At 36.2% G+C, this 26,823-nt stretch overlaps 1 long non-coding RNA gene across 1 annotated transcript; it reads left to right on the forward strand.

The window, feature by feature from the left end:
• Positions 1 to 5,865: 5,865 nt before the first annotated feature.
• On the forward strand, positions 5,866 to 26,823 carry LOC137237996 (uncharacterized). The gene is made up of 3 exons (XR_010949086.1): positions 5,866 to 6,556; positions 25,484 to 26,321; positions 26,376 to 26,823. It is a non-coding gene; the product is annotated as an uncharacterized lncRNA (long non-coding RNA).

Here is a 26,823-nt window from a genome sequence, read left to right on the forward strand (position 1 = left end):
CGGTTCAAGAACTCATCCTTTTAATCCAGAAAACACAAAGATGCCCTTGATGCCACTGGTGCATGAAGGAGAAGAGGAAGAAGGTCAATATACAATATCCTACTCTTGCAGAAGAAGAAAGCATACTACCAAGGAGACACAACTCACTCTGGCTCAACTTCGTTCTGGATACTGTAACAGGTTAAACTCTTACTAGTCCACAATCAACCCCGACATACTTAATGTATGCCCTGCATTCGACAAATGACCCCAACCATCTGTTCAACTGTAATGTGCAACCTACGCTTTTATTACCAATTTCCCTATGGTCCGCCCCTGTTAAAACTGACAATTTCTTTGGACTTCCGTTAGAGGACTGTGACGACAATTTGAGTGGTCGCACTCTTAACATAACCAAAACAACAACAATGTACTGAGCTTCATCCGCGCTTAATGGCCTATCCTATTTTGACCGTTTTGTAACAAGTCTACTCTATCCCTGTTTCGTGATAGCTCAGGCCTACTCAATGGAGGTATCCCTTTCCTCTGCTTCCAAATATGGCTGTTGATGAGAATATTTTTTTAGCGCGGATGTGTTCGTCCAATGTTGTTGCTGTTGTTGTTGTAGCGATAAGGACACTCCCCGAAGCTTTTGGGAGTTCGGAGTCGCCAGAGCCTCGGTTGTTAATGAAACAAAATTCGCCACGGATAGGTGAAGTTGACAATTGGGTTTGTAGAAGCTATATATTGCGCTGGCAACCTGAAAGGGTTGCGCTACCCAACCCCTTGAATTTATTTGGTATTTTAGTCGTCTCTTACGACAGGCATACCTACCGCTGGTATATTCTACCCTCTAACCTACTGGGATGTGTTCGTCTAATCGTAATAATGGCCTACCCAGTGAAGCCTTTGACTTGTGTTCAGGACTTATAGAGCGTGGTTTTTGTTCGAAAGGACTGCGAGTTAAGTGCTTAGAATATACCGGCAGTAAAAATAAATAGTGCGCAGTAGTTGTGCGCTGGACAACAAAATTCCCGCCACTAAAAAACCTCGTCCAGTTCCCTTCAACCACACATACATACATATATAGTTGTTAATGGTGTTTGTTACCGGAACGACCCGCAAAGGACTATCAACTTCGATAACACTATCCAAAATCTTCGGGGAGCATCTTTATCTATTTTCCATCAAAAAAAAAAAAATTTATTGAAACTCGAACCTGAAACACTCGTAGCCTGAAACAAGCGCCACACAGGTGCGCCAAACGTAATATATTTTTTGCCTCGTCTTATCTGTTACTTAGACCGCGTATATGTATTTGAAACGCCGCAAGGCCATTTTCAACCCTCCATTTACCATTGAAATTAAGCTTTTTTACCTTTTTTAAAATTTCTAAATTATTTTAATTAAATTCAAATCCATATTAAAACACAAAACATGCAAATATACTGCTACAAATAATAAAATTTAAATATAATTAATCCTACTAAATACCTATATTCCCACATAGAAATCATCTTAAGAGAAAATCAAATAATATTAACACCAGCTGAAACTGTTGGCAGAGAATTTTCTGCTGTTAACAGGTTAACATTGAAATTGGAAGGTCCGTGGTGAAGTGCAAGACGTGTTCGCATGCAAAAAAGTTGGAATCTAGCATAAACTGCTTCTCATATTACGGTGATACTACAAAATCTTCCTGAACTTTGTCAGGGACCTGGCATTTAGCCGAATTTGACATCCACCATAATACATATATGCACTAGCGCATACACATATATATATCCGGGGCCAGGCTGAAAGAGTTAAAATATACAATGCATTTCCACATATAATCACAAAACTATTCAAATTGAAGAGATTTGCATTTGAAGCTTATCTTCTTCAAAAAGTTTTGTTCTTGCTTCAACCCAAATTGTATACTTGTGTATTCACATCACAAAAAAGAAAGATTGCGGAACCCGCCACAACTCGGGTTGAAGAAGTTGCTGCTTCCTGTTTGAGTCTGCAAGAGAAGCCACATGTTCAAAAGGTTTGAATGAATGATGTACATTTTTTGTGTTTTTACCAATCACAATATTTATTAGCATGTATACGAAGGTAATGTTCTAGGACAGTGGCCGAGTGCTAAAAAGATAACTAAAAATCAGAAGGTGGTACCCAAAAACCCGTTTTGACCCCAGGATCTCGAATCCGAAACCATAAACCCGATATCTCTTATAATTCCCGAGATTTTTCTAAAACCCATTTGAAGTTTTCATGTGGTTGTTGTGTTTTTGTCGTACACACAAACAAATTTGTGGGTAAAAGTGTTCTGCGCAGAAATGCTGTGCAAAACGCGTTTTGGGGTACCACTTTTGGATTTGTAGCTATTTTTTTAGCACTCGGCCACTGTCCTAGAACATTACCTGCGTATACATGCTAATGAATATTGTGATTTGTAAAAATTATAGCTTGATGCTGATAACATTCATTGTGAGTTTCTCAATAACAAATAATTGCTCGTTTTTGTAGAAAATTTAACAGATATTCCATCGAACGATCCGTAAGAATGCACTTCGAAGTGTGATGAAGGCCAAACTTCGACCTCTAGTCATCAACCTACAAATTCCTCCGATCGTGTTAAAAAAGTTCTTTCACTTCAGCATCATCATGTATAAATGAAACAGGTTTGGAAGAATATCACTCACACGATTTAGGCTTTTGTGTTGGACGATCATCACAGATATCAACTACTAACAAGATGGAATTTCTAAAGAGATGTTGGGTACCGTCAGAAAATTATAATTTTAATGACGACGTCGAAGACTTAGGCCGAAAATTTAAATTTGAATGGCTGAAAATGTATTCTCCTTGGCTTCAGTATTCGAAAAAACTGAACGGAGAACTGTGTTTATATTGTGTTCTTTTTCCGCCGAAAAGTGTTCAAGGTGTTCTAGGATCATTGATAAAAAAACCTTTCCAACGTTATAAAAACATGCATGAATATGACAAAAAGCACTCTACAAATCAATGGCACCTGGGTGCAGTCAGAGAAGCAAAGAACTTTTTGGAAATAACACCAATCAACTTGTCATTACAAAATTGATCACGAAAAAATAGTGGAGGAGAATAGAAAATTCATATCGTCTATTAAAGAAACTATTATTTTCTGTGGCGTCCATGATCTGCCAGTGAGAGGAAAGAACAATGATGATGATTTTGAATTTTATGTATAAGGTAGAAGTATTTATTTTTAAACTAGCACCAGTTTAAAATCATATTTTAAATTAAGATTGTGACAATATACATAATCACGCTTCTCATTTGAGACTTGGTTGTTCTAAATTAAGCGCATTTTGATTATCCTGTTCAGTAATGCGCACTTTGCAATGCATTTGTATTATGGAGATCAAGACTAATCCACTGAACTTCGTAAATTACATATTTAGGTATATATAATTGTGTAACTTTATCACTTCAGCTAAATATCACTTTTCATTTTCAGTTGTGATAGAATAGAAGTGTTGTAAATAAGACAAATCTGAATATTACTGCTCAAAGTATATTAAACAAAGTAATAGTGAACTGGACAGTTCTCCCTTCTCTGTATGAATTGTTGTTTCAAATGAAAAAAATATTTAACCCGTTGACTTCCGGAAAATTTAATTTTTCTGTAAACACACAAAATTTTCAATTTGAATACTTTTGTTGAAAAAAAAAAACAACAATGCGCATCCGTAATAAGTGATATCCTGGGAAGACACTCATAAGTTGTGCTGTTTACGGAGTTACTCAGAATATCAGTTGTTCAGTTCTTTAAGGCATCTAGTTCGGATGAGAAGCGACTCCAAGGGGCTGACGTTGAGGAAGTTATATTGGTTATATTTTTTTGCGAAACCTGGTTGCCAAAGTGACGAAATATTTAGTTTGAAATCTACAATTTTCTGAAAACCTGAGAAAGATATAATTTCTCCGCCTTTTCTATGCTATGTAAAAGCAACCCGTACTGATTTTTGATTTCGAAAGCTTCGAGTGAGCAAACCTGCAGTAGTTGAATCATGTATAGGATCCAAAATATATGCTTAGGCCACAAAAGGTTAATGCGCTTGTTTGCAATTTGTTGAAGTAACAATTCATGCAAAACTAAAATTTTTCAGTTGCCAATTCTACCTTGTTTAATTTGCTTTGTTACTGCTTATCGTTTCAAAACTTTTACTTCTATCCTCATATCTCATGATTTGGAGCAAACTTCGAAAACTATTTTATGCTTTAAGGCAGTGATCGCCACCCCATAAGTGCTTTCACGCAATTGTTTTTGTAAAACGCTCAGGCAAGCGCACCGCATAGGTAAGCGCACCACACATCCCCGCGCGCACGCATTCTATCCTCTCGCCAACAACCGAATCTATTCTGCTGTACCCATTAGGAACTAAACTGCTATAATTTCGTGTAAAATGGCTTTATAATAATAATAATAATAATAGTGTTATTTTTGCGTATATTTTTGTTTCACCTGTGCGAAAACAATGAATCTTATTTTGATTTATTTAATAACTAGCAGACCCGGCAGACGTTGTTCTGCCCTAAATTTTGTTTATCTGCATACTTTTTAAAAAGCTTTTTCTGTTTCTGTCTAACTCTGCCCTCCCCCCTCTTCACTTTTTCTTAATACTTTTATTCGCTCCACCCTCCGTCTTTTTCGCTTCATCTATCTCTATCTTCGTCTCATTCCATCTCTTTCTCAGTCTCCCTCTTCTCTCTTTTCTCTTCTCTCAAGTTCTTCTCATTCTTCTTCATCCCTTATTGCCAGTCCCAGAGGATGGTATGTATTTTGTTCCAGTCCCATTCCGCGTCCAAGTCTCAGTCCTAGTCCTAATCCTAATTCCAGTACCAGCCCGTCTCTGGTCTACTTCCTGGAAAAAAGCATCGTAAATACTAATATAGGCAAATTTATATACCAAATTTCAGGCAAATCGAATAGGACGTCTTAATTTCGCTTCGCATGCATATTTATCAGTTTTGCTAGGTTGATGCGACTGAACCGAATATCACAATGAAAATTAGTTTAAAGCTCTCAGCAACAGCTTTCATTTGATATCCATATTACACGCACATTCTAGGGGTATCCGGGTTCACGTTTTGGCCTATATCTCGAGACTCTGTGCGTCGATCGCAACCCAACCTATGGGCAAACCACCGCGTGAGGTATACGCAACTTATGTGAAAGCTTCTACAAAATCGACTGGCGCATCTCTTCAAAAACCGGCTACCAACTAACACACATTTTCCTTTATTTTTTTATATAAGATTACAATAGCTGTGTTTTTTTACAACAATCGACGTTTACGCTTAAACTTTCTAAGGACTGCTAAACGTCAAACTGTAAATACACCTGTGCTGAAATTGCTGCGCATAAAATTAATACTAGATACTAAATTTCAATACGCATTATACTCAGATGTAACTGAAATATGTGTCTATGTTCCTCTACACTAATTCTATGTAAGTTAACACGAGTTTTGTTAATTTTCACCCAACAATAGCTGATTTGACACTTGTACCGATTTTTGACTAAAGTCAATAATCGCCGCATCAACAATAGCTAAAACTAGTAAACAGGAAATCGCTTTCCAATTAGCTAACACGAGCTTCATTAATTTTTACGCAATAATTGCTGATTTAACTCATGCACCGATTTTGACCAAAGTCAATAATCGTCGCATCAACAGTAATAGCCAAAATCTAGTAAACAGGAAATGATTGCAAAGCACTTTAACTAATGCGTCTGCTACATGAAATAAAAAACATTCTTAAGTAAACAATTTAATATTAAGCATTTTTGTTAAGTGAGCAATTTATAACTATAAAAACCAACTACTTGTAATCACTAGTTTAAGTTTATACTTGACTTCAATAAATGCGGACATGCTGTCCTACTAAAAATATATTTTTTTTGTAACCTTAATCCGAAGGAACATAACTGGCGCCCGAGCCAAAAGTCGCATAAATATCCTGAAAGGAACAAATAAGGATTCGCGTCGAGCAAAAGGAAAAAGTCCTGTAAAAATAAGGACTCGCGGTAGTGATACTCGCGATTATAGTAACTGCCCCCAGAAGTGCAACACGAACCGGTGGTACCATGTACCAGCCCGAGCTATAAGAAAACACAAAATATTGAAGTGTCAGTGATAGTGATTGATTTAGTGAAAATTAAATACCTTCCTAAAATCAGTGGAGCAAAAGCTGTGGAATATTCTTACGATAGCACCGCTAGTGAACTGCCAAACGCAAAGTTAACATATCCAGAGCGGCATAAAAGAAGTAGAATACAATCCGTGCGCAAAACACCAACACATTGTGGATTGCTAACATTTTTCGCAACAACAACAACATTTTCATACCTTACAATAGCACCGCCAGTGAACTGCCAAACGAAAAGTTAACATATCTAGAGCGGCATAAAAGAAGTAGAATAAAATCCGTTCGCAGGACAGCAACACATTTTGGATTGCTAACATTTTTCGCAACAACAACTTTTTCATACCTTAATCAGTTTCGCCATTTGCAACATTTACGCCAAATAAAACGAGAAAAGGTGAGCATGGAAAGCATAATTTTTTTTACCATACCTAAACTAAAGAAAAACATATTTAACTAGAAAGAAGGATTAATAAATAAAAAGTAGTGGTAATCATTAATATCGAAATGGCAAACCCTAATAACTTAATCCGTCCTCAAGTCCTTTCCCAAAATCCTACCGCCCCTCAGGCATCAAATAATAGACAACAATTAAGCATAGAAGACCTAAGGGTCCTAATGACTAATATTGCAACAGATGTTTTGCAACAACAAGTACCAAGTGTAGTACAGGCCACTCTCAATCCCAACGCATTCCTCAGTTCGGCAATAGACCAAACAATTGAAGATAGGCATCGGGGTAACCTGGGAGATTTAGATAAGATTCCGGACGTGGTTAAGTGCCTAAAAGGTTTTTCCGGTCGTCCTGGTGAGTTCAATTCATGGAAAAAAGTGTAGATCGGATATTAAGTATTTACGAACCGCTAAAGGGAACTCCGAAGTATTACGGAATCCTTAGCGTGATTAGGAATAAAATAACGGGAAATGCTAATACGGCACCGGAATCGTATAATACGCCATTGGATTGGTCAGCGATTACCAAATGCCTAACAATGCATTATGCAGATAAGAGAGATATTTCCACTTTGGAATATCAATTAACCACTCTAGTGCAGGGTAACAGGAGCATTGCCGACTTCTACCAACAGGTTTACAAATACCTTTCGTTAATTCTCAATAAATTAGGATGTATGGAAATGAATGGCGAATCTCTGCGAATGATGACGCTATCATATAGGGATAAGGCACTTGACACCTTCATTAGGGGTCTAAATGGGGAATTACCACGATTACTGGGCATTCGAGAACCCGCTGACCTTCCGAAGGCCCTTCACCTATGTATGAAATTAGACAATCAAAACTATAGAACAAATCATACACAAAATGTTAAAAAAGGATATCCAAATTCGGGAAAGTATCACTCCCAACAGCAGTCTTTCTATCCACAACTAGCTCACGAGCCACAAACCAATCAACCAAGATGGAAGGACAAACCACAGTTCTCCAACCAAATTCAGGCTACGAGTACTCCTCCAAGGCCACCCAAACCTCAACGAAAACCGGAGCCAATGAATATAGACCAGAGCATACATTCACGGCGCATTAATTATATGAACAAACCACCTCAGAATCAGTTTCAGGGTAAAAGACCTCCACAATCGGTCAACAACCAGCCACCCACCAAAAACCAAAGGACGTTTCATATAGATACGTCAAGTGAAGATAACCAATACAAATATGAGGTCGAAGATGAAGTTGCTGAATACAATGATGTCCATTTTTTAGGATAATTAGCTCTTCGCTTCCATACATTGAAGTAAAGACGGAGAGCGGAAGTATCCTAAAATTTCTGCTGGACACAGGCTCCAGCAAAAATTACGTAAAACCGAATTTAGCAAAGAAGCGAATTCAATACAAAAAACCTTTCCATGCAAAATCAATTGCAGGAGATGTTAAGATAACGGAACACACTTATGTGAACCTCTTTAACACGGAGGGAAAAATTAAGTTCTACCTATTGCCCTTATTAAAATCATTCGATGCCATTTTGGGAAACAACACACTTAGGGCACTAGAAGCAGTAATATATACCGCAGAAAACGAAATGGTTTTAAAAATGGCCGTATGGTCAGACTTAAGCAGCAGGGTTCGCACAGCGTCAACGCAATAAATATAAAAGAGGAGGGCTTATCTCCCAAACAAAAAATAGTATGAAGGATATTGTGAATACATATCCCAATTTTCTCCGAACCTGACGAAAAGCTTACTTACACTACGAAGGTTATGGGACAGATCAGAACACAAACTGACTCTCCTGTATATTCAAAATTCTATCCGTACCCAGCATCGCTAAAAGGCGAGATAGAATCACAAGTAAAGAAATTACTGAATGATGGTATCTTAAGGCCATCCCGATCCCCGTATAATTCACCCGTATGGATCGTACCTAAAAAACCAGACTCAGAAGGTGATAAACAGTATCGCATGGTCATAGACTATAGAAAATTGAATTCAGTTACACTGGCTGATAAATACCCTATACCCGAAATATCGGAAGTAATTTCAAACCTTGGAGAAAGTAAATTTTTCTCCGTTTTAGACTTGAAAAGCGGATTTCACCAGATTCCTCTAAAGGAATCTGACATCGAAAAAACCGCATTCTCAATAAAAGATGGCAAATACGAATTTACTCGTTTGCCGTTTGGGCTTAAAAACGCTCCCGCTATCTTCCAACGAGCCTTAGACGACATACTTCGCGAGCATATAGCAAAGTACTGCTACGTCTATATCGATGACATAATCATTTTCAGTAAAACTGAGGATGAACACCTCAATCACATTAGGAAAATATTTGCAACCCTAGAAGAGGCCAACATGAAATTCCAGTTGGACAAGTGTAATTTGTTTAAGAAAGAAGTCGAGTTCCTGGGATATGTTATATCTCCAAATGATATTAGAACAAATCCCGCGAAGGTCGAAGCAACTACAAATTTTCCGCAACCCACAACTTTAAAAGAGCTTCGAAGTTTCCTTGGCATGTCAGGATATTATCGCAGATTCATAAAAGACTACGCAAAGTTAGCAAAACCCCTAACAACTCTTCTAAGAGGGGAAGAAGGTAGAATATCCAAAAATAAATCTTCGGAAGTCAATATAATTTTGAATGAAGATGCCATAAGAGCCTTCAACAATATAAAACTCTCGCTTACTTCCGAGGATATCGTACTTGCATATCCCGATTACAATAAAAGCTTTCAGCTAGTAACAGACGCCTCCAAATTTGCTCTCGGAGCTGTTCTATCTCAAGATTCTAAGCCATTGGCTTTCATTTCAAGAACCTTAAGTAAGGCGGAGGAACATTACGCAGCTAACGAAAAATAAATGTTAGCCATAATCTGGGCCTTAAACTCATTTAGAAACTTTTTGTATGGATCGGCCAAGGTGGACATTTTTACCTACCACCAGCCGCTCACATACGCACTTAGTAATAAACATAACAACTAAAAATGAAAAGATGGAAGGCAGCTCTCGAGGAATACTCTTACGAGCTATTTTATAAGACAGGCAAAAAAATGTAGGGGCTGACGCCCTATCAAGAGTACCCCATAATGAAACACAGGTTAACACTTTGTCTATGGCAACAAATTCAGATGACAGTTCATCTCATAATCTAATATATAGTGTCGAAGTACCTATTAACGCTTTCAAAAATCAAATATTTCTTAAAAACGACGAAGTTTCCTCTTACCAATTTAAAAAAATATTTCCAACATACCATCAGCATATAATGAAAGAACCAGAATTCTCCCATCAAACGCTTATCTCAATCCTCAAGAGATACCTCAACCCATCAGTAATAAACTGCATTAAAACGCAGGAACCCATAATGGGAAAAATACAGGAATTATACCCAATACATTTCAGCAAATATCGCATCAGGTTTACGCAGGTAGAGGTTCAGAACATAACAGATGCAAAAGAGCAGGAGGAAATTATTATTAGAACACATAATAGAGCCCACAGGAATAGTAAAGAAAATAAAACACAAATTCTGGAAAGGTATTACTTTCCTGGAATAACAAATAAAATTTAAAAAAAATTATCAAATCGTGCGTTACATGCAAAGAAAATAAATACGAGCGTAATCCACCAAAACCTCAAATACAAGCTACACTAATGGGTAAACAACTAATTCTAACAGCTGTGGGTAAACTTTCCAAATATGCAGTAGCAAAGGTTATTCGATCCAAAGCAGCCGAAGACATAAGGCAACCAATAAGGGATATCCTCTTTGCCTTAGTACCAGAAACAATAGAAATGGACAATGAGAGATCCTTCAACTCAGAATCTATAAACTTCATGATTAACAATGAATTCGGTACAGAAATATATCGAACACCTCCATATACTAGTTGTTCGAACGGACAAGTCGAACGCTTTCACTCCACCCTACAGGAAATAATGCGCTGTCTACAAGTGGAGAAAAGCCACCGATCCTTCAGCGAATTATTAGAAAAATCCGTTAAAGAGTATAATTACTTGGTGCATTCTACGACAGGAAAAAAACCAATTGAAATATTTTTTGGGAGAAGAATTAGTAGCGACCACGACCTTCTAGAGAAATATAGGCAGGAAATCAAGGAGAAACTACAGAAAAAACAACAGCAGGATCTTTGCTATCACAATAAAGATAGACAAACCCCTTTTCAGAAGGAGACGTTATATTCGCAAAAATAAATAAGAGATTAGGAAATAAGTTATCAGCCAGGTATAAGAAAGCAATTGTAGCAGAGAACCTTAACACAACCATTAAAACAAAGTCAGGCAGGATAGTTCACAAGAAAAACATTAGACAATGCTAAACCAATTACCCTAACTCCCACAGAAAAATGCTATTAACGACAATCTTTCTCTGGACACTCGCGCTTGGTGTCAAAAGCCAACAAATTAGTGTGCAGGACCTAACGAAAAACAACGGATATGTACTAATCAAGACAGGAGAATTAAAGACGATTAACCATTACGACAAGGTACTACATTTATCAACATAACCACATACGAAAACACGATGTTACGTATTACGGACAACATAAAAATTCTAAAGACAACTTCCTTTGAAGACACGCATCAACGAAAATTTTCTCCTACTAAGAGCAAAAATAGATAGGTTGCGCCTACAAACAAAAACCAAACGAGGACTAATTAACGTACTGGGTAAAGGTTGAAATTCATAGCAGGTTCTATGGACAGTGACGACGAACGAGAAATCAAAAACGCACTAGATCAGGTACACAATAACGAATGGGCAATCACGGACAATGCAATCAACTTAACGCGATTTAACAGTTTCTTGACACAACAGATAGACAATATTACAACCCATATAAATAGGCAACAAGCTCTTATAAGTGACTACATAGGTACATTCCGACATTCCACGTTAAACAAAATACAAACATTAGAAGACGAAGTTCAGTTCATCGAACATACGTACAGGATTAACAATGACATAACACTCTTAAAAAATCACATAAACGATATAGAACAGATCATATTTTCTAGTAAACTAGATATAGTCCCTACCGACATAGTGACTCAAACTGAACTGGATCTAATCAAGGACTACGACAGTTATAGGAATATTAAGGTCGCCGTCATCTTTCAAGAGAATATTATTATACTCACCCTACTCATCCCATAATTTTCCACAAACATCACATCCAAAATAAGATTCGAACCCCTTCCCAACGCCTCAAACAAATCAATTGTACTAAACGAGTATGAAGTACTCGTAGATGATAAAAATTATATATATAGTCCAGATGTAAAAAATAACTTTGAGAAAAATTTGAACAAGAAAAATGACGAATGTCTTATTAACATTTTAGAATTCAGGGAAGCTCAATGCTAATTGAAATAGTTAACGAAACCCGCAGTTGTAGAAGTTGAACCAGGAATATTAATACTAAAAAACTTTAATGGAAATATATCTCACGATTGCAATAAACTAAAATTTATGCAAAAAGGCACATCCCTAATAAAATTTGAAAACTGTAAAATTGTAATATACAACATAACCTACAGCAATCTAAACCTAAGAAGTTACGACGCATTTGTTCTACCGAACCTAATAACTAATATCAAAGATAGTAACGAAACAAATCTAAATCTAAAACTTGAGACTTTATATGTAAGCCATCTAGAGCATTGGAGCGACATTCGGTTGCTAGTAAAAGATAATATAATAAAACATGTAATTAGCATAAGTACTAATATAATAATTATTACCATTATCGTTATGGCTACTCTAATTTTCTACAATAAAAATAAAAAAAGTTCCACGTAACTACGGAACGTGTAGTAGACGTACCTAAAAACCCATATTTACAAGTTACTATATGATTTTTTCTTTGTAAAATGTGTGCCGATTGAGGGCAATCGACTAAAGAGGAGAAGAGTTAACACGAGTTTTGTTAATTTTCACCCAACAATAGCTGACTTGACATTTGTACCGATTTTTGACTAAAGTCAATAATCGCCGCATCAACAGTAATAGCCAAAATCTAGTAAACAGGAAATTATTGGAAAGCACTTTAACTAATGCGTCTGATACATGAAATAAAAAATATTCTTAAGTAAACAATTTAATATTAAACATTTTTGTTAAGTGAGCAATTTATAACTATAAAAACCAACTACTTGTAATCACTAGTTTAAGTTTATACTTGGCTTCAATAAATGCGGACATGCTGTCCTACTAAAAATATATTTATACCTTTCATGAAAATGAAATGGTATATTAATTTCGTCACAAAACCCAAAATTGTAAGTCCTTAAAGGAAAATAGATAGACCCACCATTAAGTATACCGAAATAATCAAGAGCTGAGTTGATTTAGCCATGTCCGTCTGTCCGTCTGTCTGTTTGTATGCAAACTAGTCCCTAAGTTTTTGAGATATCTTGATAAAATTTGGTGAACGGGTGTATTTGGGTGTCCGATTAGACATTTATCGGAACCGGCCGGATCGGACCACTATAGCATATATCCTCCATACAACCGATTTTTCAGAAAAAGAGGATTTTTGTAATATCTTACTCAATTTAACAGATTGAAGCTTCAAACTTCACCATATAATTTCGTATATTGCACATATTGTTGCCTGAAAAAATTGATGAGATCGGTCGTATATATAGTATATATCCCCCACAACCGATTGTTCAGATAAGGAACCTTTCGTAATTGCTGCCCTATTTTAAGAGCTAGCGGCTTCAAATTTCAACGAATGCTTACGTATATAGCATATATTGTTGTCTGAAAAAATCATACAGATCGGTGGTATATATAGTATATATATGGTGGTATATATAGTATATATATAGTATATATACATATTTTCGAAATTTTAGCCCCATTTTAACAGCTAGAAACTTCAAATTTCACCGAATGCTTACGTATATGGCATATATTGTTGTCTGAAAAAATCATAGAGATCGGTTGTATATATAGTATATATCTCATACAACCGATTGTTCAGATAAGAAACCTTGCGCAATTTCTACCCCATTTTAACAGCTATAAGCTTCTAATATCACCGATTGCTTACGTATATAGTATATATTGTTGTGTCAAAAAATCATAGAGATCGGTGATATATATAATATATATATGATGGTATATATAGTATATATATAGAGTATATATATATAGTATATATATATTTTTTTTTTGCGATTTCGCCCCATTTTAACAGCTAGAAGCTTCAAATTTCACCAAATGCTTACGTGTATAGCATATATTGATGTCTGAAAAAATCATTGAGATCGGTGGTATACATAGTATATATCTCATACAACCGATTGTACAGATAAGAAACTTTGCGCAATTTCTTCCCCATTTTAACAGCTAGAAGCTTCAAATTTCACCAAATGCTTACGTGTATAGTATATATTGTTGTCTGAAAAAATCATTGAGATCGGTGGTATATATAGTATATATCTCATACAACCGATTGTTCAGATAAGAAACTTTGCGCAATTTCTGCCCCGTTTTAACAGTTAGAAGCTTCAAATTTCACCAAATGCTTACGTATATAGCATATATTTTTGTCTGAAAAAATCATTGAGATCGGTGGTATACATAGTATATATCTCATACAACCGATTGTTCAGATAAGAAACTTTGCGCAATTTCTGCCCCGTTTTAACAGTTAGAAGCTTCAAATTTCACCAACTGCTTACGTGTATAGCATATATTGATGTCTGAAAAAATCATTGAGATCGGTGGTACACATAGTATATATCTCATACAACCGATTGTTCAGATAAGAAACTTTGCGCAATTTCTGCCCCGTTTTAACAGTTAGAAGCTTCAAATTTCACCAAATGCTTACGTATATAGCATATATTTTTGTTCGAAAAAATCATAGAGATCGGTGGCATATATATTATATACTTCATATAAACTCTCATTTTTGCCCCTTTTTTACGGATAGAAGCTTCAAAATTCATCAAATTTCATCAAATAGTTACGTTTACGTCATATATTTTTGAAATACGTGATTCGTAGTCATAGTTTTTACATTCAGACCACAAAAAACCCGAAGCTTTGCATCCTCACACAAAGTACCTACCTATTTTTATACCTTTCATGAAAATGAAATGGTATATTAATTTCGTCACAAAACCCAAAATTGTAAGTCCTTAAAGGAAAATAGATAGACCCACCATTAAGTATACCGAAATAATCAGGTTGAAGAGCTGAGTTGATTTAGCCATGTCCGTCTGTCTGTTTGTATGCAAACTAGTCCCTCAATTTATGAGATATCTTGATAAAATTTGGTGAGCGGGTGTACTTGGGTGTCCGATTAGACATTTGTCGGAACCGGCCGGATCGGACCACTATAGCATATATCCTCCATACAACGGATTTTTCAGAAAAAGAGGATTTTTGTAATATCTTACTCAATTTAACAGATTGAAGCTTCAAACTTCACCATATAATTTCGTATATTGCACGTATTGTTGCCTGAAAAAATTGATGAAATCGGTCGTATATATAGTATAATATCCCCCACAACCGATTGTTCAGATAAGAAACTTTTCGTAATTGCTGCCCTATTTTAAGAGTTAGAGGCTTCAAATTTCATCGAATGCTTACGTATATAGCATATATTGTTGTCTGAAAAAATCATACAGATCGGTGGTATATATAGTATATATATGGTGGTATATATAGTATATATATATAGTATATATACATATTTTCGCAATTTTAGCCCCATTTTAACAGCTAGAAGCTTCAAATTTCACCGAATGCTTACGTATATGGCATATATTGTTGTCTGAAAAAATCATAGAGATCGGTTGTATATATAGTATATATCTCATACAACCGATTGTTCAGATAAGAAACTTTGCGCAATTCTACCCCATTTTAACAGCTATAAGCTTCAAATATCACCGATTGTTTACGTATATAGTATATATTGTTGTGTCAAAAAATCATAGAGATCGGTGATATATATAATATATATATGATGGTATATATAGTATATATATATAGTATATATATATATTTTTTTTGCGATTTCGGCCCCATTTTAACAGCTAGAAGCTTCAAATTTCACCAAATGCTTACGTGTATAGCATATATTGTTGTCTAAAAAATCATTGAGATCGGTGGTATATATAATATATATCTCATACAACCGATTGTTCAGATAAGAAATTTTGCGCAATTTCTTCCCCATTTTAACAGCTAGAAGCTTCAAATTTCACCAAATGCTTACGTGTATATTATATATTGTTGTCTGAAAAAATCATTGAGATCGGTGGTATATATAATATATATCTCATACAACCGATTGTTCAGATAAGAAACTTTGCGCAATTTCTGCCCCTTTTTAACAGCTACAAGCTTCAAATTTCACCAAATGCTTACGTATATAGCATATATTTTTGTCTGAAAAAATCATAGAGATCGGTGGCATATATATTATATACTTCATATAAACTCTCATTTTTGCCCCTTTTTTACGGATAGAAGCTTCAAAATTCATCAAATTTAATCAAATAGTTACGTTTACGTCATATATTTTTGAAATACGTGATTCGTAGTCATAGTTTTTACATTCAGACCACAAAAAACCTGAAGCTTTGCATCCTCACACAAAGTACCTACCTATTTTTTATTTTATATTTATCTTAAAAATCGTTTAGATATGTTAAAATTTCACCAAATGCGTAGCATATATTGTTGTCTGAAAAAATAATAGAGACCGGTGGTATATATAATCTCATACAACAGATTGTTCAGATAAGAAACTTTGCGCAATTTCTTCCCCATTTTAACAGGTAGAAGCTTCAAATTTCACCAAGTGCTTACGTGTATAGTATATATTGTTGTCTGAAAAAATCATTGAGATCGGTCGTATATATAGTATATATCTCATACAACCGATTGTTCAGATAAGAAACTTTGCGCAGTTTCTGCCCCATTTTAACAGCTAGAAGCTTCAAATTTTACCAAATGCTTACGTATAGTATTTGATCTCCATGCCAACACGGTTTTATTCGACAAAGGTCAACCACTACAACTTGTATTCACCTCTAAAGTTATGGAAGGATTTTTAGCGAACAAGCAAATGGATGTCATCTACACGGACTTCAGCAAAGCATTTGATACCGTCAACCATGAGTTGCTTATTCATAAGCTTGATTTACTGGGATTTCCGTTTCACCTATTAATGTGGCTGAAAAGCTATCTTTCTAACCGGACCCAAAAAGTCCTGTTCAAGTGCAATCTGTCGGAATCGTTCGGAGTTTCCTCCGGCTTACCCCAGGGAAGTCATCTAGGCCCTTTGCTCTTTGCCCTTTTCATTAATGACTTGCCACAGACAATATTATATTCCCATACTATAATGTATGCGGATGATGTAAAACTTTGCTACACTTACTGTCCTACCGATTTGAATTCCTTGGATCTTCTTCAGGCCGACTTGGACTCGTTCCAATGTTGGTGCACAACAAATTTACTAGCTTTAAATTGCTCTAAATGTAAACATATGACATTTCACCGAGTGAAGCCAGCATTGAAATCTTATGTAATAGATGGTACGCCTTTGGAGCGTATATCTATTGCAAATGATCTAGGTGTCCTTTTTGATCCGAAATTGAATTTTAACATGCATATTTCATCTATAGCCAACAAAGCGTTGGGTTTACTTGGATTTGTTAAAAGATGGGCTAAAGAGTTCGATGATCCGTACCTCACTAAGGTTCTTTACACATCGCTGGTTCTTCCAATACTCGAGTATTGCTCGTGCGTTTGGTCCCTGTTTCTCAAAAGCATATAAAGCGTCTTGAGTCAGTTCAAAAGCAATTTTTGATATTTGCATTGCGCGGCCTTAATTGGGACTCAAGTCTCCACCTTCCTCCATACAGAAGTAGACTTCTTCTTATTAACTTACCCACTCTGGAAAATTGGGGAATATTATTAGGGATATTGTTCATCCATAAGCTCATTATTGGAGAAATTGATTCTGCGGACCTCTTCAGCCGCTTGTTTTTTGCGGTTCCCCCTAGAGTATCCAAACACTACGTTCCTTTCTATTTACCCCTTTGTCGACGAAACTTTGCTAAAAATAATCCTCTTCTTATCTGGTGCGCGCACTACAATGACTTGTATAGCTGTATCAGTCTTGAATGTACTTTTGCCACTATACGTAATGCAATACTTGCCTATCTAATTTAAGAGATACAAGATAATTTAATTTGCCGGCATTTTATTCCTTCCCTAAAAGACAGGAACTATCTCGCTTAAGGATGGAGGAACATTTAACAACATGTATTATTAAAAAGGAACAAGACAGTACTGTGTTGATTGGAATCTGGGGCATTCCAACAATGTAAAAAACATGCTTTTTCATGAGTCACTGACCGGAATCGTATGCATTCCGGCAGTATAATCTTATGGGTCAGGCATCGAGCTGATTGGAATCCGGTGCATTCCAACAACACAGGTCATGTTACTTTTTTATGCCTTGTGATGGCGTATCCTCATTACACTACTCTTAGCACTGCCGGATTCCCATGACATGCTGATTGGAATCTTGTTGCATTCCGAAATCATGCTGAGCGGAATCTGATGCATTCCGCCAGTTTAAGATTTCGTAATAAGTTCTTATTTCTGCTTATATTTCTTATTATTATTATATTCTGAAATTAAAGAGTAATGTTCATTAATATTTCTTTGTTTGTAATATAACATTGTTGAAATCTCGATATATATTAAATTTTATCTTTTGAGTTGTATATTTATATATCTTTTATATTATGCAGTCGACCATAGTTTGTCGTCGACTTTAAATAATAAATAAATAAATAAATAAATAAATAAAAATATAGCATATATTGTTGTCTGAAAAAATCATAGAGATCGGTGGTACATATATTATATACCCCATATAAACTGTATTTTTTTGCCCCTTTTTTACGACTAGAAGCTTCAAAATTCATAAAATTTCATCAAAAAGTTACGTTTATGTCATATATAGTTGAAATACGTGATTCGTAGTCATAGTTTTTACACGCAGACCACAAAAAACCTGAAACTTTGCATCCTCGCACAAAGTAACTACCTATTTTTTATTTTATATTTATCTTAAAAATCGTTTAGGTATGTAGATCTGTTCACTATATATTTCTTATCTTATATATCCGATTATTCGGAGATTACGAATGGGATAAGATTATTGTTAAGCCCCATTCATGAAAGGTATGAAGTCTTCGGCACAGCCGAAGACAGTCCCGTCCTTACTTGTTTTTTATAGTATTTAACAAACTATTAGATAGTAATTTCAGTAATTTTATTTACTTGGTGTTTCAACACGTTATTATACTCAGCGTGCTTTGCACACACAGTATATTAACTTTGATTGGATAACGGTTGATTGTCAGGTATAAAGGAATCGAGATAGATATAGACTTCCATATATCCAAATCATCAGTTTCGAAAAAAATTTGATTGAGCCATGTCCGTTCGTCCGTCTGCCCGTTAACACGATAACTTGAGTAAATTTTGAGGTATCTTGATGAAATTTGGTATGTAGGTTTCTGGGCGATCATCTTAGATCACTATTTAAAATGAACGAAATCGGACTATAACCACGCCCACTTTTTCGATATCGAAAATTTCGAAAAACCGAAAAAGTGTGATAATTCATTACCAAAGACGGATAAAGCGATGAAACTTGGTATGTGGGTTGACCTTGTGACGCAGAATAGAATGTTAGTAAAATTTTGTCCAATGGGTGTGGCACCGCCCACTTTTAAAAGAATGTAATTTAAAAGTTTTCCAAGCTGTCATTTGGCAGTCGTTGAAGATATCATGATGAAATTTGGCAGGAACATTACTCCTATTACTATATGTGTGCTCAATAAAAATTAGCAAAATCGGATGACGAACACGCCCACTTAAAAAAAAAAAAAACATTTCAGTCAAATTTTAACAAAAAATTTAATATCTTTGCAGTATATAAGTAAATTATGTCAACTTTCAACCCCAGTAATGATATCGTGCAATAAAAGACAAAAATAAAAGAAAATTTCAAAATTGGCGTGGCTCCGCCTTTTTTCATTTAATTTGTCTAGAATAATTTTAATGCCATAAGTGGAACAAAAATTTACCAATCCTTACGAAATTTGGTAGGGGTATAGATTCTATGACGGTAACTGTTTTCTGTGAAAATGGGCGAAATCGGTTGAATCCACGCCCAGTTTTTATACACAGCCGGCAGTCTGTCCTTCCGCTCGGCCGTTAACACGATACCTTGGGCAAATATCGATATATCTTTACTAAACTTAGTTCACATACTTATTGAACTCGCTTTATCTTGGTATAAAAAATGGCCGAAATCCCACTATGACCACACCCACTTTTTCGATATCGAAAATTACGAAAAATGAAAAAATGCCATAATTCTATACCAAATATGAAAAAAGGGATGAAACATGGTAATTGGATTGGTTTATTGACGAAAAATATAACTTTAGAAAAAACTTTGTAAGGCTCACTCCCTTTTAAAATACTCATTACCACTTTTCATTTGATACCAATGTCATACAAACACATTCCAGAGTTAACCTAGGTTCACTTTGCTGAGTATGTAATGTTCGGTTACACCCGAACTTAGCGTTCCTTACTTGTTTATAATAATTTTTTCATTATTGTTTATAATCAGTTTTCAATTTGAGTGTGCCATCTTTGATTTTTGAGAGGCCGTTATCTATGGTTATTAAGTGGGATGATGAATAATCGTGGATTTGGACATCCGCATGTGCCATGCAGGCAAGGAGACTGAAAAATGGGTTCATTTTCTTAATGACCATGAACACTCAATTATTGCTTATATCTAAAATCGTACGCCTATGGCATATTGCTCGATTTGACTTAAATTTAAGGAGATTAATTGTATTGAACTTAAATTCCTGTATATTAAATATTAGTCATTATCATTATTATTAATTCTGTTTCTTTGGTTATATAAGATTTGCATAATTAGAACATTCCTTAAACCTTCCTTTACTATTCTTTTTAATATTATTATAATTTGTAATTTTTATTTTCATTCGTCTAACTGATTAATTTTTAGAAGAAAAACAAAAATTTCCTTCTTCCATCTTTCTTGCTTTTTTGTTTCTTTGTTTTTTTTTTTTAATTTGCTTACTTTTTTTTTTTTATTGAACCTTAATATGGCTTTTATGCACCGACTTTCCCGACTGAGTTGTAACTGTATTTCCCTTGTCTTCAAGTACTACTTCCTTCCTGTAACGGGGTGACAATTTATTTCCTTTTCGCTTGTTTAATTTTACATAAATCACGTCATTAGCACTGTATATCCTGAAATCTGTTCTTTTCTTATTGTGGACTTCTAAATCTCTTCCTTGTTTAATTTTCAAGTTTTTTATGTTTTCGTCTTTGTCCAGGTCGACTGGGTGCGATCCAACTGTCTGTCCAAAATATAATTCTATAGGCTTTCGTTTAGTAGTGCAATGCGTTGAAAAATTGTATTTGTATAGGGATCTATCAAGGAGATCGCGGAAATCGGAATGAACATTTTCTGCTTTGGTACATCGCAATAATTTCGACAAGGTGGAGTGGAATCGCTCTATCTGTCCATTCACTGTGCTTTTATATGGTGGGGTTCTGAATATTTGTACTCCGAATCGATTCTGTAGCATGAAGGTTATGGGAGCCAAATTCAGGGATTTTTTATTATCTATCACAATGTTTTCGGGGTTTATATATCCTCGGATGATCTGGACTTTACTATCTTTGCTTGGGCGTATTTCGAAAATTTGTCTATTGCTGTTAACACTATTTTATTGCTGGTATAATACAGGTCTACGTGAACAATATGTCCTTGATAATTGGGGATTGGATTGGCTTTTAGAATGGGGTTTACTGGGTGTCCCTCGTACTTATTTTGAAGGCAAATCCTACACTGTTTGCAATTTTTTTTTATTTTCGCGTTCATCTAGGGAAACTAACATCTCTCCAAAAGTTGAGCTTTATTTTCTGTTGGGTTGCAATTAGCTATGTTGTTTTCGCAGATAATTTCTGTTTCCTTTTCAGATTCGGTAAGGATATCCTTCACAAAATTTCGCGGGTAGCGCACCCTGTATCTACTGAAGTGGGTTTGGTAAATGGTTTGGATTCTTCCTAATATACTGTCTTCTGTCTTTATGCAATTTGTAACCGAGGGATTCAAATATTTTTTTAATAAAGTAATAATACTATCTTCCGTGAATTCTCTCTCCACTATAGTGTGCCTATGATAGGTTGGGAAAATGATTTGAAACTGGTATGAGGAGGTCTCACCTGTGGAAATGAAAAGTTGATTCTTGAATGCATTGATGGGTGCGTCTGTATAGGGTATCAACGTTTGAACCGAGCTGTCGTCGCTATGTCGTGTTGCTGTTAAGGAATTTATCTGTTCTTGTTGCGGTGGTCTATATAGTCCGTACGCAACTACGTTCATTTTTCCAGGTTTGTAATTTAATTCGTAATTGTATTCCTCAAGTATAGCTTTCCAGCATTTCATTTTATTTTTTTTATTTTTGTTACTTAAAGCATAAGTTAAGGGTTGGTGGTCTGTGAAAATTTTGACTTTTGCCGAACCGTAAAGATAGTTACGCAGAGATTTCAATGCCCATAAGATGGCAAGCATTTCCTTCTCGCTGGCTGCGTAATTTTCTTCTGTTTTTGAAAGGGTCCTGGATATGAATGTAATGGGTATATCTTTCTCCGACATGACTGCACCTAATGCGTAATTGGAGGCATCGGTTGTCAGCTTAAAGTCTGTGTTCAAGTCAGGATAGGTCAGCATTACTTCTCCTGAGATAAGAATATTTTTAACTTTTGTAAACGCTGCCATTGCGTCCTCATCAAGGGTGATCTGCTTTTTTTCCGATTGATTTTTAGACACGCGTCCCTCCTCCCCTCTTAAAAGGGCTGTAAGGGGTTTAGCTAGCTTCGCATAATCTTTAAAGAAGCGGTGATAATAACCCGACAGACCCAACAAGGATCTGAGCTCTTTGAAGTTCCGGCGTTACAATGAATCCTAGAAATTCGACCTCCTATTGAAAGAACTTGGACTTATCCAGTTGTACCTTCATGTTCTCATCTTCGAGTGTGCCGAAAATACTTTTTAAATGGGCTGTGTGAGCTGCATCAGTTATGGTGAATATTATGATATCATCTTTGTAAACGTAGCAGCAATGTCCTATGTAGTTTCGCAAAATGTCGTCCAGCGTTCTCTGGAAAATTGAAGGTGCGTTATTTAAGCCAAATGGTAGCGTGGTGAATTAATACTTCCCATTATTTATGGAGAAAGTGGTCTTTTCTATATCTGAATTCTTTAAAGGAATTTGGTGACAACTACTCTTCAAAGAAAGGACCTCGTTAATTTCGATAATAGGGTAACGGTCTGCTCTTGTTACAGAGTTTAACTTTCGATAATCTATCACCAGTCTGTATTGTTTGTTGCCCAGGGAATCTGGTTTTTTATCCACTACCCAAACGGGTGAATTATAGAGTGATCGCGATGGCCTTATGATGCCGCCTTCCAGGAGTTTATCAATTTGTCTTTCGACCTCTGATTTTAGGGACATTGGGTATGGGTAACATCGCGTGTAGATAGGACTGTCGGTCGTCGTCCTAATTTCCGCTTCCATTACAGTCGTATATGTCAGTTTTTCATCGGGTTCTGCGAAAAGTTTTAGTGCTGGTAACAGAGATTATGAAGCCCTCCCTTTTGTTCCTCTGTTAGGTGCTCTGTTTTTATTTCCAAATTGTTCACCGATCTTGACAGCAGTTGCTTAATTTTAATTTTCTTACCATTTTTAATAATTATGTAATCTCTAGAGGTATGAATTACCGCATTCAACTGTTTGAGGCTGTCATTCCCAATGATGCCGTGGAATGACACCAATGAAGGCCAAATGAAAAACTTAAAGCGTTCCTCGTTTAAACCGAAAATATTTAGAAATATATGATGCGATACTATTACTTTACCTCCGACGGAGTTCGCGTAAAAAATGTTTTCGTTTGGTAAAGGGATTTTTGCTAATGAAGGCTGTATGTAGTTTTGTTGGAGCCAGTGTCTATAAGGAATTTTAATACCTCTCCATTGCCGGTTTTGCACTGGACGTAGGGCAATGTCGAGTGCGTTAGTCTAAAAAATGAACGTCGCAAAACTCTTCGCCTTCTTTTTCGTTGTCACGTGCATACTGCGAATAATCCTGATAGTAGTCTTCCCAGAATTGATCGTGTCCGTATGTACTTGCTTCGCATTGTTGTGTTTCGGCTACGATGGCGTCAGGAGATGGTTCTATATGCTCTATCCGTTGAAGTTTAGGAGCAGCATTTCTATTGAATTGTCCTGTGTGCGCTGGGGGGTGGTCGCTCGTTTCCCCGGTGGGAGTGCAGGCTTTTGTTGGTATGTGCCCAATGATGCTGCAGGTAGTATTGGTCTTCTGGGTAAATTGTACTGGCTGTTAGAGTGAGAAATTCTGAAGTTCTGGTTTTCCAGTTTAATGCATAAATGTTAAGCTTCAGGCAAATCAGACGGTTCCTTCATGCCGAGGAGTCTGGACAGATCACCCGATAGTCCTCGAACAAAGGTATCTAGTGCCTTGTCACGGTATGTACGCGTAAGGACACGCATGGCCTCCCCGCCAACATCCATGCAGGATACCTTGTTGAGTATCAGCGAAAGGTGGGAATAGACCTCCACGTAGAATTCCTGTACCGATTTCCTGCCTTGGACCAAACAAGTCATCTGGTACTACAGGGTGCTTAAGTCCCGTTTGTCAGCATAATGTGCTGTGAGGCACTGGGAAATTGCTTTTCAATTTAAGGGGGTGTTGTAGGATTCGAGTGCAGCGTCTGCACTGCCTACAATCTTGTTGCGAATTACGCTTAGAATGCCAAAGAACTTGGGTGGACCTATGCTTGGTTCATAAATCTTTAGGATTCGCTCTACACTTTTTTCCAGCTACTGAATTCTGCTGGGTTGCCACCGAACTCGCGTAGGCATCTCACGACGTCAGGCACTTTGTCCATGGGGAGAGGTTACTTCGAAATTGTTCATCGATTAACTGGTCCGTTAAGCGTTGTTATGTGGGATGAAGTACGCTCCTAACTATGTTATTCTCGTCCGTCACTAGAAGTTCAGTTATTAGATCCTTTATAAGGTTCCTAAAATCAGAGGAGGCATTCATCCATTGGGAAATGCCAGTTGGTTAAGCGTTGTTATGTGGGATGAAGTACGCTCCTAACTATGTTATTCTCGTCCGTCACTAGAAGTTCAGTTATTAGATCCTTTATAAGGTTCCTAAAATCAGAGGAGGCATTCATCCATTGGGAAATGCCAGTTGGTTGCAGCTGAATTGGTTGTTGTGCTGGTGCCCCTGCTGCAGGTGCACCTATATTACCCAACAAAGGTGGTCGTAGCACGTTATTTTGGGCCATTTTGATTTGGCTTTATTCTATGTGGTGATTGGTGGAACTTTATTTATTTTGTCAATCTCTGCAGGGTCCTTTTTGTGGTGAATCGCAGAGTTGTGTTTAATATTATTATCGGAACTTTGTTTTTATTATGAGCTGTACGAGCTCTTTATTATTTTGTTCAAAAATTAGAATGAAAAATTTCAAATCTAAAATATTAACTTTCTCTTCTTTTTTTCTTTCTAGAATTGTATTCTCACTTTTTTCTCGAATTTTAAATATTTATTCACTAAAATATTAACTTGTTCCTAAAACTTATTTTCTTTTCTTTTAAAAATAATTCTACTTAAATAATTTTTAAATTTAATCTTACAGCAACACAACAAGCATGGAGTAAAGATGTCTTCCCTTTTCCTTCTGGGTACTTGGGATCTCTGCTATTGCACTCGAATTACGCTCGTAACGGCGAGCCTCTTCGGATCGACTTATGCGCTTCTACTTCGCGACCGGACCCTTTGACGTTGGGCGCCAGTTAATTTAGAACGAACTAAATTATTAAAAAAAATATTTTTTTCTACGGCAGGAAGTCGTGTGATTTTTATTTAATGTCAAAAATAGAACTGATTTACAATTTGGAAAGATACTTAATTATATACCATGATCTTCGCTGTCGCGCCACTGCTTGGTGAATATTCGTTGTTGCGCCGCAGCTCAGAAAATATGGCCTTGATTCAAGATATGGTATCCAGACATGCAGTCAGCAATTTTGGCGAATGTGCGTTAAGACATCTTATGTAGACATGCAGTCAGCGCTTTTGGCGATTGCGCGTGTAGAATTGCATTATTTGTATCTGGATACTTTGTATCAGCGTGAGAGAATAAAGGGCCTATTACGGTACACAACTCAACTTGGTTGGGTTGTAATTAAAACAACTCAACTTTCAGACAACTCAACTCCTGTTTGGTATTACGAATTACAACTTATTTCAGTTGAAGTTGAATTGGTGCTGCCAAGCTAAGAAAGTGATGATTTGACAGATAAATGAACAGCTGATCAATTTGTGGCAGAAATTTAAGCATTTTCAAATGTGATTTTTTTATTAATGTTATATGAAATCTATTTTAAACTGGTGAAAATGTTGGTGATTGACATGTCGCGAATACGGAAACATTCGCGTGATCATTCCAATCCCTTGGAACTACCAAGCACCAAGTAAGAAAATGTTTAAGTGACAAATAATGAGCTTCATATGAAGTTATTTTGCAGATTGGAAAGGAAGCATTTTACTCAGTACTAAACAAAATTAAGAACCATTTCCGCATACGCGTTCGTATTTTAAAATTATGCGCCACACTCCGATTCCTTGCTGACGGCAGCTATCAAATATGCTGTGGAAATGATTTTGGTGTTGGACTGGTATTAGATATAATTGAGGAGCGTATTTGTGCGAAGTAGATTAAAACCCTAACAGAAAAAACTGTATTTTACTCAAATAGGATTCCCAGGAGTAGTGATTAGTATCAATGGGACTCGCATAATTTCACCTATTTTGGCTGCATCCAAACTGCGACCAGCCTCGTCCAACTATGGAATGTCACTACATAAAGTCAAAAAGTTATTCAATGTAATTCGTTTAAACGTTGGTTTTTCTAGAAATGTGTACAAAATTGTTGATTATTGTTTGATTAAAAAAGGTTTAACTACCGGCTTTAAA

This window comes from Eurosta solidaginis, chromosome 1 (assembly GCF_040869045.1).
Source record: "Eurosta solidaginis isolate ZX-2024a chromosome 1, ASM4086904v1, whole genome shotgun sequence".
Classification (NCBI taxonomy): Eukaryota; Metazoa; Arthropoda; class Insecta; order Diptera; family Tephritidae; genus Eurosta; species Eurosta solidaginis.